We start from the raw sequence: 15,610 nt of genomic DNA, 5'->3' as shown, positions 1-15,610 counted from the left end.
TAGCCTTCCACAAGCTTCCCACAATAATTTGGGTGAATTTTGGCCCATTCCTCCTGACAGAGCTGGTGTAACTGATTCCGGTTTGTAGGCATCCTTGCTGGCACAGGCTTTTTTTCAGTTCTGCCCACAAATTTTCTATGGGACTGAGGTCAGGGCTTTGTGATGGCCACTCCAATACCTTGACTTTGTTGTCCTTAAGCCATTTTGCCACAGCTTTGGAAGTATGCTTGGGGTCATTGTCCATTTAGAAGACCCATTTGCGGAGTGGTTGAAAAATGAGTTTTAATGACGCCAACCTAAGTGTATGTAAACTTCCGACTTCAACTGTTTGAAGCCAAAGTACACTTTTAGGAAAAAAGGTGCTAGTAGACATCGCTGCGGGTAGTAGGGGTACTGGGGGAGCTGGTGCACCCCCTGAAAAATCGGAATAATAATAATAATTAGAAAATATATATATTGCGCTGGGCCTTTACTATTATTAGCGGACAGATATAGACAACTGTAGCGTGGGCAAAAACATTTTTTAAGCATCTCCACTTTAGCAAGAAAGATAGTGTTATAATTAAGAATAATATCATTCAGGATTCAATAGTTGTAATTGTAAGAGTTGTTGCCCTGTCCCGTTCTCTGTGATTGTCATTCTAATGGAATCCAGATAGAACAAAACCCTGTCCATTTCTCTGTGATTGTCATTCTAATTGAATCCAGAAGGAACAAGTCCCTGTCCTCAAACATGTACATAAAAAAGGGCAAAGTTATGGGGAAAATCCACATCAAATTAAATATTTTTTCTTGATCAAATAACATGGAAAGCAACCACTTTTTGTGCAGCATTAATTTACCATCCTTATAATCCACTTAATGTATATATGTACATTACTGTATTGTACTGTATATAGGCTGGTCATCTAGGTTTGTACCTGTAGACTTTCCATCACCCTGAAGAAAAACATTGGACGATACAGTAATTGAGTGCATTGAGACATCAAGTGTCTGAGTTGGTAGAGCATGGTGCTTTCAATGCTAGTGTTGTGGGTTAGATTCCCACAGGGGACCTGAATGGAAATGTATGCACTCCCTACTGTAAGTTGCTCTGGATAAGTGCGTCTACTAAAATGAAAATTAAAAAAGTAATAATTCATGACAATACAAAGTGATGTGTAACCTGCATTCAGAATGACTTCCAAAGTATGGAAGATTGAATACTGAGACTACCTCAATCATCTAAACTGAAAGAAACATATCAGTAACAGGTGCAATAAATCCAATTACTAACAGATTGGATTAGTTTAGAAAATGATGTGCTATTTATCTTTGTGTAGCATAAAATTAACCAACAAATTAATGTACAAGCAAAAACACAGACATTACAGTAAAACAAACAATTCAGAAAATCTCCCTGCAATAGAGCATGATGGGAAATATTATATATGGTTATACAGTGCCTTCGGAAAGTATTCAGACCCCTTGACTTTTTCCACATTTAGTTAAATTACTAACTTATTTAAAATTGATTAAATTACATTTTTTACTCATCAATCTACACACAATGATGAAATGAGAATAATGAGAAAGTAAAAACAGGTTTTTAGAAATGTTTGCAAATTTTATTGAAAATAAGAAACATAGGTATTCTGACCCTTTGCTATGAGACAGGTGCGTCCTGTTTCCATTGAAACATCCTTGAGATGTTTCTACAACTTGATTGGAGTTCAAATGTGGTAAATTAAATTGATTGGCCATGATTAGGAAAGGCACACACCTGTCTATATAAGGTCCCACAGATTAACAGAGCTCTGAGACAGCAATGTTTCAAGGCAGAGATCTGGGGAAGGGTACCAAAACAGTTCTGCAGCATTGAAGGTCCCCAAGAACACAGTGGCCTCCATCATTCTTAAATGGAAGAAGTTTAGAACCACCAAGACTCTTCCTGGAGCTGGTCGCCCAGCCAAACTGAGCGATCGAGGGAGAAGGGCCTTGGTCAGGGAGGTGACCAAGAACCCGATGGTCACTCTGACAGAGCTCCAGAGTTCTTCTGTGGAGATGGGAGAACCTTCCAGAAGGACAACCATCTCTGCAGTGCTCCACCAATCAGGCCTTCTATGGTAGTGGCCAGACGGAAGCAACTTCTCAGTAAATGGCACATGAAGGCCCACTTGGAGTTTGCCAAAAGGCACCTAAAGGACTCTCAGACCATGAGAAACAAGATTCTCTGGTCTGATGAAACTAAGATTGAACTCTGTAGCCTGTCTTTTTACTGTTGTTTTATTTATCCACTTACCTATTGTTCACCTAATACCTTTTTTGCACTATTGGTTAGAACCTGTAAGTAAGCATTTCACTGTAAGGTCTACACATGTTGCATTCGGCGCACGTGACAAATAAACTTTGATTTTATTTGAATGCCAAGCGTCACGTCTGGAGGAAACCTGGCACCATCCCTACAATGAAGCATTGTGGTGGCAGCATCATGCTGTGGGGATGTTTTTCAGGGACTGGGAGATTAGTCAGGATCGAGGGATAGATGAACGGATCAAAGTACAGAGAGATCCTTGATTAAAACCTGCTCCGGAGCACTCAGGACCTCAGACTGGGGGCAAAGGTTCACCTTCCAACAGGACAACGACCTTAAGCACACAGCCAAGACAATGCAGGAGTGGCTTCAGGCCAAGTCTCTGAATGTCCTTGAGTGGCCCAGCCAGAACCCGAACTTGAACCCAATCTCTGGAGAGACCTGAAAATAGCTGTGCAGCGACGCTCCCCATCCAACCTGACAGAGTTTGAGAGAACCTGCAGAGAAGAATGGGAGAAACTCCCCAAATACAGTTTTACCAAGCTTGTAGCGTCATACCCAAGAAGACTCGAGGCTGTGATCGCTGTCAAAGGTGATTCAACAAAGTATTGAGTAAAGGGTTTGATTACTCATGTAAATGTGATATTTTAGTTTTTTATTTTAAATAAATATCCAAACATTTCTAAAAACCTGCTTTGAGTTATGGGGTATGGGGTCATTATGGGGTATTGTATGTAGATTGATGAGGAGAAGAAAAATATTTGATCAATTTTATAAGAAGGGATATTCTGATCAAAGCTGTTCTTGGTCACTCTGCAAAGAACAGTTTTGGAACCCTTTTCTCTAACATGCTGACCACACCGCTCGCGTCACGCGCGCGAGTGTTGCAAAATAAATGTAAATGTAAGCCAACGAGCGTCTGCGTTGCCAAGCGCTAAAATAGAAGTCAGTTCTATTTGTGACTCAAGTCCTGCCTCATCCATCTCCTCATTGGTTTATAGAAGCTGATGCCCACGTGCCAATTCCTCATTGGTTATACCCACCTGGGTTTTTTTTTTTTTTTTTTTGGGGGGGGGGGGGGGGGGGGGGGGGGTTATATGTATAACTTTTTATATTGCTAATTACTACTGCACTGTTGGTGATAGAAACCCAAGCATTTTGCTGCACCTGTGATAACATCTGCAAATCTGTGTACGCAACCAATAAACCTTGATATTCTAAGTTTGTTTTCCTGATCCCATAGGGGGCTAAAAGGGAACCTAGGGCTCCCTCTCTAATGGGTTAAATATGCTTGAAGCAAAGCACAAATAACACAGGATCATATCCTTCACACAGTCATACCACATTCAGGCCCCTTGGGTTGCATAAAGGTTAGGTAAGGTGAGTAGTACGACTTTAATGGTGCAGTCATTTTCTAATCTGATCGATACAATCTTTCCCATTAGCAGCCATCCCACTTTGTGCCTGTCAACAACATGCCTGGCTGTTTTCAGTGCAGCTCTGTTTGACTTGGACTGTCTCACAGGTCTGTTTGGAGAGACTTGGCAGTCCGAGAACGAACCTTCATTTGTACAGGAATGGAACCTAGCTGGAAAAACTAAACTTAATCTCTTCTAAATACACCATTGCATGAACTCACCTCCCCTGAAATACCTTCACTTGGGCTAGAAACTCATTACTTCTCTCTATAGTTCTATAGTTGTCATGGTGCTCTATTAGCAGCCTAAGCACAGAGCTCCAGTAAATGTGTACATATTTTGTTATTTTTGTAGGCGTTCTAAATTGTTTATTTTTTAATCAGCTCTATTGGTTTTGATAACATTGAGTTTTTATTGCATATATCTGGTGTTTTTGAGCCACGGATTTGCAGATTGACTGACAGGTTAACACTTTTTTTTGTCTTGGCTAGCTAGCTAGCTGGCTAATGTTTTTGTTAGAAAAATACACCTGGCCACAGAACCAGCTTTTGTTTCACCTAGCTGCGAATTCCCGATCTTCTGAGAACATCATTTGAGGAGTCGCCTGAAGCATGAGAGGGAATGGCAGATGGAGAAATACAGCAGTGCTGAGACGGAGTGCTCGTAGTTAGGACACCTGGCTACTATTCTGAACTTTGTGTGGTGAGCTTTCTGGCACCCAGAGCTGCTGAGGCATCACCCAAGTGGTGATACACAGAGTGGAAGAGGAGATCTCCAGTGGCTATAAGAGTCATATACTGTATGTAGACACTAGTTTGGTGCTGGAGATGATGAATATGAGGTTAAAAAGTGGTGCAATTTCCTTTAAACACTTGGTATGTGGTAATAACTGATAAAGTCCTTTCCAATACGGAAGGAGAAACCAGACACAAATATTTATTTTAGAAGTCTATAATTTATTAATATTCCTGAAACAGGAACAACAAGTCAAACTTTACCAAATGATAACCAATGCCTGGGGGCAGATAAATCCAGTTTTCCACTCTGTCACGCATGTATGAATCCTGGACCTCTGCCAGTGTCACAATGGGGAGGAGTGACTTAGCCTCACACCCTTCATTACATCATTACCCCAGACAATGTGCCAATGATCCACAGTATAACTTCCTGCCCAAGTGACGTGTACATTTTCTAATCAGTGATCACGGATTAGTCTCTCTAGGCAGACGGGTTGCCACCCACAATGTCTGGGATTTCATTATGGGTTGTTGTGTGTAGATTGATGAGGGGAAAAAACTATTTAATCAATTTTATAATAAGGCTGTAATATAACAAAATGTGGAAAATAACCCCTTTCCAAGAAAGGTTATTCTGATCAAATCTGTTCTTGGTCACTCTGCAAAGAACCCTTTTGGAACCCTTTTCTCTGACATGCTGATCACACCGCTCGCGTCACGTGCACGAGTGTTGCAAAATAAATGTAAACATACATGTTATTCAATTATTGCACCCACACTGCTCGCGTGCGCCAACGAGCGTCTGCGTTGATAAGCGTTAAAATAGAAGTCAGTTCTATTTGTGGCGGCTGAACGCGGTGCAAGTCCTGCCTCACCCATCTCCTCATTGGTTTATAGAAGCTGATGCCCATGTGCCATTTCCTCATTGGTTATACCCACTTGGGTGATTGAAAGTTGAACTGAGTTCGGTCAAATTAACTAGCAACAGCAAGCTAGCTAGCTAAATTGCCATAAATGTTTAATGGTTTTCGAAAACCTGTCCCCAAATTAATATAATTGGTTTAGAGTTTGTTTTTATATTTTAACCTGCATGTCGTGATTGCGTTTGGTGTGGGGGAACAAAATCAATTTGTGCACGCAACCAGTTTGGATACAGTGTTAGAGTGTGCTGCCTGTAGCAAAATGTGTCTTTTTTTTGCTAATTACTACTGCACTGTTGGAGCTAGAAACACAAGCATTTTGCTGCGCCTGTGATAACATCTGCAAATCTGTGTACGCAACCAATAAACCTTGATATTCTAAGTTTGTTTTCCTGATCCCTTAACCACAGGGGGCTAAAAGGGAACCTAGGGCTCCCTCTCTAATGGGTTAAATATGCTTGAAGCAAAGCATAAATAACACAGGATCATATCCTTCACAGTCCTACCACATTCAGGCCCCTTGGGTTGCATAAAGGTTAGGTGAGTAGTACGACTTCAATGCAGTCATTTTCTAATCTGATCGATAAAGCCTTTCTCATTAGCAGCCATCCCACTAAGTGCCTGTCAACAACATGCCTGGCTGTTTTCAGTGCGGCTCTGTTTGACTTGGACTGACTCACAAGTCTGTTTGGAGGGACTTGGCAGTCCAAGAATGAACCTTCATTTGTGCAGGAATGGAACCTAGCTTGGAAAACTAAACTTATTTTCTCCTAAATTGACTGTGCCTTTAAGCAGCTTGGAAAACTCAAAACAAATATTATAATACTTATTGAGTGTATGTAAACTTCTGACCCACTGGGAATGTGATGAAAGAAATAAAAGCTGAAATAAATAATTCTCTACTATTATTCTGACATTTCACATTCTTAAAATAAAGTGGTGATCTTAGCTGACCTAAGACAGGGAATGTTTGCTAGGATTAATTGTCAGGAATTGTGGAAAAACTGAGTTTAAATGAATTTGGCTAAAGTGTATGTAAACTTCCGACTTCAACTGTATAATCACGTCACCAAATAATTTATTAAAATACACTATTTTGCAAAGAAGTCCAGGGCTCTGAGCTTGGTGTCGAGCTTGGAGGGAACAATAGTTTTGAATGCTAAACTGTAGTCAATGAACAGCATTCTTACATAGGTGTTCCTCTTGTCCAGATGTGTTACGGTCGTGTAAACGCAGTAGCGGTAAAAATAGCATTTTCCATGGATCTGTTGGAGTGGTTGGCATATTAGAGCTTGTCCAGTGTGCCTGGCATGCTGGCCATGATCAGCCTCTCGAAGCACTTCATGATGACCGGGGTGAGTGCGATGGAGCGATTGCCATGTAGGTATGTCACCTTGTTTTTCTTGGGCATTTGGACGATGGTGATCTCCTTAAAGCAGGTGGGGACTAAAACCTGGGATAGGGACAAGTTGAACATGTCCGAGAACAAGTCTCCAGCTTGTCAGCACACACTGAGGACGCAGCCAGCGGCTTTGTGAGTATTCACTCTTTTGAGAGTTTTCCCCAGCCTCACGAGAGCAAAAACACCTGGTCGTCCGGAGCAGTGAGAGTCTTCTGGATGGCTCAGTATTGTCTTCCTCAAATCGAGCATTGAATGTGTTGAGCTTTTCTCGGAGGGAGGCTTCGGCGGGCACCATACAGCTGACTTTTCCTTTGTAGTCTGTGACAGTCTGTAGTCCTTGAAACATGCGATGTCTGAGTTGTCAGACATCAATTTATGTTTGATTTTGTATTGTCTTTTTGTGTCCCTAATGGATTTGCGGAGCTCGTCACGGATGTTTGTATAAACATGATACAGCATGTTGCTTCCTCTTGTGAGGCAAGAATCATGTTAGTGATATTTGGGAAAAATGTGTTTTAAAAGGGCTTGGTTAAAGTCACCTGCAACAATAAAAAAAAAAAATCCATCTGGTTGATTGGACATTAGCCATCAGGTGTGAGAACATAACAGCACGTATAACTTCCTCCAGGTCAGTGACTAAAATAAAATACTAAACTGTAGCTATATTTGTTAGATAATGAAAGCAGGATTTGACAGACTTTTTTACATGCATCTTTAGGTCAGGGTCAAAGAATACAAGGTTTCTGGCTTTGACATTGGTGGACAAATTACCAAGGTCATTTACAATCCGGGTTCTAGCAAGCCAAATAAAACAACTTCTGATTTCTTATGTTTGAGCTGGAGAAAATTGTCAGACATCCAACATTTGATGTTAGCAAGACGTGTGAAGGGTAGCGATGCTAGCTTGGTCACCTGGTATGATTGGTGCATAGCAGTGAAACTTAATGTTATGATTGTGGATGATGTCACCAAGGGAAGGCATGTTCAGGGAAAAAAGGATGGGGTCCAGAATTGACCCCTGACGGACACCATAGTGAATAGGTGCTGGGGATGGAACCACCCATGCTCACTGAGAATGTCTGCCACATACAGTGCATTCGGAAAGTATTCAGACCCTTGACCTTTTCCACTTTGTTACGTTACAGCCTTATTGTAAAATGTACTAAATTGTTTTTTTCCCTCATCAATCTACATACAATACCCCATAATGACAAAGCAAAAACAGGTTTTAAAAAATGTTTGCAAACGTATACATTTAAAGAAAAAAAATATTACATTTACGAAAGCATTCAGAACCTTTACTCAATACTTTGTTGAAGCACATTTGGGAGCAATTACAGCCTCAAGCCTTCTTGGGTATGACACTACAAGCTTGGAAAATCTGTATTTGGGGAGTTTCTCACATTTTTCTCGATCGAATAGACCCCCAGTCCCCTCAATTCTGCTCGCAAAGATGCAATCTTTGGGCAATTAAATGGGCGAGTTATTGGGAAGATTTAACTACCAACTGGACATTAAAAAACTGTAACGTCTTATGCTTCACAGAGTCGTGGCTGAACGACGACAATATCAACATACAGCTGGCTGGTTATGCGATGTACCGGCAGGAAAGAACAGCGGCATCTGGTAAGACAAGGTGCGGTGGTCAATGTATTTTTTGTAAACAACAACTGGTGCACGATCTCTAAGGAAGTCTCTAGCCATTGTTCGCCTGAGGTAGAGTTTCTCATGATAAGCTGCAGGCCACATTACCTACCTAGAGAGTTCTCATCTATATTCTTTGCAACCGTTTACATACCACCACAGTCAGAGGCTGGCACCAAGATAGCATTGTATTCCATAAGCAAACAAGAAAACGCTCACCCAGAGGTGGTGCTCCTAGTAGCCAGAGACTTTAATGCAGGGAAACTTAAATCAGTTTTACTTAATTTCTATCAACATGTTAAATGTGCAGCCAGAGGGGAACAAACTCTGGACCACCTATACTCCACACAGAGATGCATACAAAGCTCTCCCTCACCTTCCATTTGGTCAATCTGACCATAATTACAGTGCCTTGCGAAAGTATTCGGCCCCCTTGAACTTTGCGACCTTTTGCCACATTTCAGGCTTCAAACATAAAGATATAAAACTGTATTTTTTTGTGAAGAATCAACAACAAGTGGGACACAATCATGAAGTGGAACGACATTTATTGGATATTTCAAACTTTTTTAACAAATTAAAAACTGAAAAATTGGGCGTGCAAAATTATTCAGCCCCTTTACTTTTCAGTGCAGCAAACTCTCTCCAGAAGTTCAGTGAGGATCTCTGAATGATCCAATGTGGACCTAAATGACTAATGATGATAAATACAATCCACCTGTGTGTAATCAAGTCTCCGTATAAATGCACCTGCACTGTGATAGTCTCAGAGGTCCGTTAAAAGCGCAGAGAGCATCATGGAGAACAAGGAACACACCAGGCAGGTCCGAGATACTGTTGTGAAGAAGTTTAAAGCCGGATTTGGATACAAAAAGATTTCCCAAGCTTTAAACATCCCAAGGAGCACTGTGCAAGCAATAATATTTAAATGGAAGGAGTATCAGACCACTGCAAATATACCAAGACCTGGCCGTCCCTCTAAACTTTCAGCTCATACAAGGAGAAGACTGATCAGAGATGCAGCCAAGAGGCCCATGATCACTCTGGATGAACTGCAGAGATCTACAGCTGAGGTGGGAGACTCTGTCCATAGGACAACAATCAGTCGTATATTGCACAAATCTGGCCTCTATGGAAGAGTGGCAAGAAGAAAGCCATTTCTTAAAGATATCCATAAAAAGTGTTGTTTAAAGTTTGCCACAAGCCACCTGGGAGACACACCAAACATGTGGAAGAAGGTGCTCTGGTCAGATGAAACCAAAATTTAACTTTTTGGCAACAATGCAAAACGTTATGTTTGGCATAAAAGCAACACAGCTGAACACACCATCCCCACTGTCAAACATGGTGGTGGCAGCATCATGGTTTGGGCCTGCTTTTCTTCAGCAGGGACAGGGAAGATGGTTAAAATTGATGGGAAGATGGATGGAGCCAAATACAGGACCATTCTGGAAGAAAACCTGATGGAGTCTGCAAAAGACCTGAGACTTGGACGGAGATTTGTCTTCCAACAAGACAATGATCCAAAACATAAAGCAAAATCTACAATGGAATGGTTCAAAAATAAACATATCCAGGTGTTAGAATGGCCAAGTCAAAGTCCAGACCTGAATCCAATCGAGAATCTGTGGAAAGAACTGAAAACTGCTGTTCACAAATGCTCTCCATCCAACCTCACTGAGCTCGAGCTGTTTTGCAAGGAGGAATGGGAAAAAATGTCAGTCTCTCAATGTGCAAAACTGATAGAGACATACCCCAAGCGACTTACAGCTGTAATCGCAGCAAAAGGTGGCGCTACAAAGTATTAATTTAAGGGGGCTGAATAATTTTGCACGCCCAATTTTTCAGTTCTTGATTTGTTAAAAAAGTTTGAAATATCCAATAAATGTCGTTCCACTTCATGATTGTGTCCCACTTGTTGTTGATTCTTCACAAAAAAATACAGTTTTATATCTTTATGTTTGAAGCCTGAAATGTGGCAAAAGGTCGCAAAGTTCAAGGGGGCCGAATACTTTCGCAAGGCACTGTATATCCTCCTGATTCCTGCTTACAAGCAAAAATTATTCATTCACCAGTAACTAGGTCAATAAAAAAGTGGTAAAATGTTGCAGATGCTAAGCTACAGGACTGTTTTGCTAGCACAGACTGGAATATATTCCGGGATTCCTCCAATGGCATTGAGGAGTACACCACATCTGTAATTGGCTTCATCAATAAGTGCATCGATGACGTCATCCCCACAGTGACCGTACGTACATACCCCAACCAGAAACCATGGATTACAGGCAGCATCCATACTGAGCTAAAGGCTAGAGCTGCCGATTTCAATGAGCGGGACTCTAACCCGAAGTTTATAAGAAATCCTGCTATGCCCACTAATGAACCATCAAACAGGCAAAGCCTCAATACAGGACTAAGACCGAGTCTTACTACACCGGCTCTGACACTTGTTGGATGTGGCAGGGCCTGCAAACCATTACAGACTACAAAGGGAAGCACAGCCGAGAGCTGCCCAGTGACACGAGCTTACCGGACGAGCTAAACTACTTCTTTGCTTGCTTCGAGGCAAATAACACTGAAACATGTATGAGAGCACCAGCTGTACTGGAAGACTGTGTGATCACACTCTCTGCAGCCGATGTGAGTAAGACCTTTAGACAGGTCAACATTCACAAGGCCAGATGTGACATGCACTGTGAGCATGCACTGACCAACTAGCAAGTGTCTTCACTGACATTTTTAATCTCTCCCTGTCCGAGTCTGTAATACCAACATGTTTTAAGCAGACCACCATAGTGCCTGTGCCCAAGAACACTCAGGTAACCTGCCTAAATGACTACCGACCCGTAGCACTCACATCTGTAGCCTTGAAGTGCTTTGAAAGGCTGGTCATGGCTCACATAAACACCATCATCCCAGAAACCCTAGACCCACTCCAATTTGCATACCGCCCCAACAGATCCACAGATGATGCAGTCTTTATTGCACTCCACACTGCCCTTTCCCAACTGGACAGAAGGAACACCTATGTGAGAATGCCATTCATTGACTACAACTCAGCGTTCAACACCATAGTGCTCTCAAAGCTCATCAATAAGCTAAGGACCCTGGGACTTATAACCTCCCTCTGCAACTGGATCCTGGACTTCCTGATGGGCCGCCACCAGGTAGTAAGGGTAGGTAACAAAACATCCGCCACACTGATTCTCAACACAGGGGCCCCTCAGGGGTCCGTGCTCAGCCCCCTCCTGCACTCCCTGTTCACTCATGACTGTGCGGCCAGGCACGACTCTAACATCATCATTAAATTTGCCAGTGACACAATAGTGGTAGTCCTGATCACCGACAACAACGAGAAAGCCTTTAGGGAGGAGGTCAGAGACCTGGCCGTGTGGTGCCAGGACAACAACCTCTCTCTCAATGTGATCAAGACAAAGGAGATGATTGTGGACTACTGGAAAAAGAGGAATGAGCACGCCCCCATTCTCATCGACAGGGCTGCAGTGGAGCATGTTGAGAGCTTCAAGTTCATTGGTGTCCACATCACCAACAAACTAACATGGTCCAAGCACACCATGACAGTTGCGAAGCGGGCACGACAGAACCTATTCCCCCTCAGGAGACTGAAAAGATTTGGCATGGGTACTGAGATCCCCAAAAGGTTCTACAGCTGCACCATCGAGAGCATCCTGCCTGACTGGTTGCATCACTGCCTGGTATGTCAACTGCTCAGCCTCTGACCGCAAGGCAATAAAGAGGGTAGTGCAAACAGCCAGTACATTACTTCCTGCCACCCAGGACCTCTATACCAGGCGGTGTTAGAGGAAGGCCCTGAAAATTGTCAAAGACTCCAGCCACCTTAGTCATAGACTGTTCTCTATGCTACCACACGGCAAGTAGTACCGGAGCACCAAGTCCAGGTCCAAGAGGCGTCTAAACAGCATCTACCCACAAGCCATAAGACTCCTGAACATCTAGTCAAATGGCTACCCAGACAATTCACATTGTCCCTCCCCCTACACACCACTGCCACTCTCTGCTGTCATCTATGCATAGTCACTTTAATGAACTCTACCTACATGTACATACTACCTCAACTAACCGGCACCCCCCTGTATATATTGATATTTTTTACAACTCCTCTTTAATTACTTACTTTTATCTTTTATTCTAATCTGTATTTTTTTAAACTGCACTGTTGGTTAGGGGATCGTAAGTAAGCATTTCACTGTAAGGTCTACACCTGTTGTATTCAGCACATGTGACTAATAAAACTTTATTTGATTTGAATCTGTTCAGAATGAGTCTGATGTCATCAGATAATTTCCAGGTCATTGCCTAGAACAAAAAGCAGCAAGACAAAATTCATAAAAGCAACAAAGTGTTTCCACACCTCACAAGCTACAGACAACAGACAACATGGAACGAGGCAATACACAGCTAGGGATTATGTTCACAAATCTGATTGACCTTTAGCCATGTCTTCATGAATTTTGGGAAAGTGTGATATGTGGTGCAGTTATGTGTGTCTGATGGCAGTGTATTCCAGACATGGGAAGCTCTCACAGAGAATGCGGATTTATTAAAGGTGCTTTTCCTAAGGGAACTATACGGTCACCTCTCATGGCAGAACTTGTGGATCTGCTGCCATTTGTTTGTGTTTTCTGTTTAACAAAAACACTGAGTGGAGGGTGAGCCAGACCATTTAGGATCTTGAATACAAGACATGCGTCGGTGTATTGCACAAAATTTTCCCAACTCAGGAGCTCATGCTTTCTGAGGATGTAACAGTGATGATGGCTATTGGGCTTCCTATCAAGCACTTTGAGAGCCTGTTTGTAGACAGACTGAATAGGTTTTAATGTTGTACAGCAAGCTTGGGCCAAACTAGTCAAGCAGTATGTTAAGTGGGGGAGTATCATAGATTTGAAGTACAGTTTTGCTACCTCTGTAGTCAAACAATTTCGTATAAATCGGAAATTAGCTAGGTTGAATTTGGTTATTTGAATTAACTTTTTCACATGCTTTTTAAAAGAGAGGTTGGAATCAAGTAGGATGCCAAGGTACTTAAAATCAGATACTCCCCATCAGCTTCTCCCCTGACACATAGACATCTGGCTCAGTAGCATCTGTTGTCCTCTTTGTGAAGAATATGCAAACAGTTTTTTCACATTGAGATGCAAACACGAGTCACTGAGCCACTTTGTAACCTGGACCATTACAGTAGTGAGTTCTTGTGCAGCTTGTTGTTTGCTCTTTGCATGCACATATATCACTGTATCATCTGCATACATTTGAACTTCAGACCCAGTACAGACAGAAGGCAGATCATTAATGTACAGGCTAAACAGGAGGGGCCCCAGTATTGACCCTTGGAGCACGCCCACATCATAGCTAAGAGTGGGCGACAGCTCATTGCTCACTCTGACACACTGAGTTCTGCCTTCAAGGTATGATTTCATCCATCTCAAGGCATCGGGGTAAAAGTTGAACTTGGACAATTTTGGGATGAGAATCTCATGGTTACCAGTATCAAAAGCCTTCCTTAGCTCCAGAAACACAGCCCCAACATCGCCCCCTTTGTCCATCTTGGACTTCACATTTTCCAGAAGAAAGCAGTTGGCCGTTTCTGTGGAGTGTTTCGCTCTGAAGCCAAACTGCATGGAGTGTAATGTGAAGGGGCTGTTGTTGAAGTGGGCAATCAGTTGTTCTGCTACACACTTTTCAACAACCTTTGATACCACAGGTAGTATACTTATGGGCCTGTAGTTACTCACATCAGCAGGGTCGCCCGATTTAAAGATGGCCGTTATTATGGCCGGCTTCCATACCCTTGGAAACATCCCCAGACCAATAGGTGTGTTGGTGACCTTAGTAATGGGGCCAATGAGTGACTCTTTGTAGTTTAGAGTCCAGCCCAAACACATATTTGGCTTTATAGTTTTTTAGTGAGCTAATCACCTTGTTCACCTTTGACTCAGAAACCTCCCTTATGATGAAGACAGGTTGAGTGTCATTCACTAGCACTGAGCCCAAGAAACCAATGGATGGGTTCTGTGTCAGTACCCTGACAGAGTCAATAAAGTAGGAATTGAAGGCTATTGCTATTTCGACTGCATCCTGTGTTAGATTGTTATTCACCATGATTTCTAATCTTTTTGCAGTGTTACTATGGCCTTTCCCTGTTAACTTCTTTAGATTCTCCCAGATCAATTTAGAATTTCCCTCTGCTTCACCAATTATGTTAATAAAAAAGTTTGCCTTGGCCTGTCTGATTTCTTTCATCACCTTATTTCTCAACATGGTAAATCTACGTCTGCCATGCTCTAATTTGGATCTTAGGGCTATTTTTTAGAGCATGATCTCGTTCTTTCATCAATTTCCAGATTTCTCCATTTAACCAAGGAAGAGTGCTCTTTTGGCCAGGTTTGGCATTTGATTTTCTTACGGAAACCATTTATTGTAGTCTGGATTGTGGATAGAAAAACCTGACTATCAGCTTCCACTTCTGTATAAGACAAGATATCATTCCAGTTAATTCCCTTCATTGCATTTTCAAAATAAGTTTAATTCACTCTTAGGTATTCTTAGTGGATCCGGCTTTCTAACAGTAGAGAGGTTAAACCTGCTCTTAGACAGCTTTCTGGCTATATGTGTCAGATTATGATCAGATAGCCCAGTAACCATATTGAATGATTTAGCCACTCTCTCTGGTTAATTTTTGAACCCCAAATCAATCTGTTTTAGAGCAACACGTCACCCTGGTTGGCCCTTTAATTAGCTGTGTAAGGTCAAAGGTATTAGTGATATTAGTGATCAGTGAGGGTCATATTTAATATTAAAATCTCCCATTAAGATTACCTCTTTCCCAAAATCAAAATCCCTAAGCATGTTATTAAACTGATCAAAAAAACACACTTTTATTGGAAGGTGGCCTATACATTCCAATAAGGGTAAAATACATTTGGGGAGACAGTTCAGGCCAATACATTCTAGTTCATTATCACATGACCACTCAATTTGTTTGCATCGGATATGTTCTTTAATGTAAATCATCACACCCCCCTCCTCTTCCTTCAATCCTGTCTATCCTGAAAACATTGTAGCCAGGCACAATCAAAGCAGCATATGGAGAGGTTTTATGGAGCCATGTCTCTGAGAGGCAGAGGAAGTCAAGGTTGGAGTCTGTGAGTAGA

Source organism: Oncorhynchus mykiss, chromosome 7 (genome assembly GCF_057628025.1).
Source record: "Oncorhynchus mykiss isolate SJ-2025 chromosome 7, ASM5762802v1, whole genome shotgun sequence".
Classification (NCBI taxonomy): Eukaryota; Metazoa; Chordata; class Actinopteri; order Salmoniformes; family Salmonidae; genus Oncorhynchus; species Oncorhynchus mykiss.
Note: the sequence above shows the minus strand (reverse complement) of the source record.